We start from the raw sequence: 329 nt of genomic DNA, 5'->3' as shown, positions 1-329 counted from the left end.
ATCCTAATTCAAATGCTAATCGTAATCCTAACCCTAATCCTAATCCTAATCCAATTCCTTATCGTCATCCTGATCCTAATCCTATAACTAATCCTAATCCTAATCCTAGTCGTAATCCTAATACTAATCCTAATCCTAATCCTAATCGTTACCCTAATCCTCATCGTAATGTTCGTCCTCATCCCTATCCTAACCCTAATCCTAATCCTGATCTTAATCCTAATCCTATTCCTCATCCTCATGCTCATCCTCATCCTCACCCTCATCCTCATCCTCATCCTCATTCTCATCCTCATCCTCATGCTCATCCTCATCCCCATCCTCATCCT

The sequence above is a fragment of the Lupinus angustifolius genome, chromosome LG09, assembly GCF_001865875.1.
Source record: "Lupinus angustifolius cultivar Tanjil chromosome LG09, LupAngTanjil_v1.0, whole genome shotgun sequence".
NCBI classification, from domain to species: Eukaryota; Viridiplantae; Streptophyta; class Magnoliopsida; order Fabales; family Fabaceae; genus Lupinus; species Lupinus angustifolius.
Note: the sequence above shows the minus strand (reverse complement) of the source record.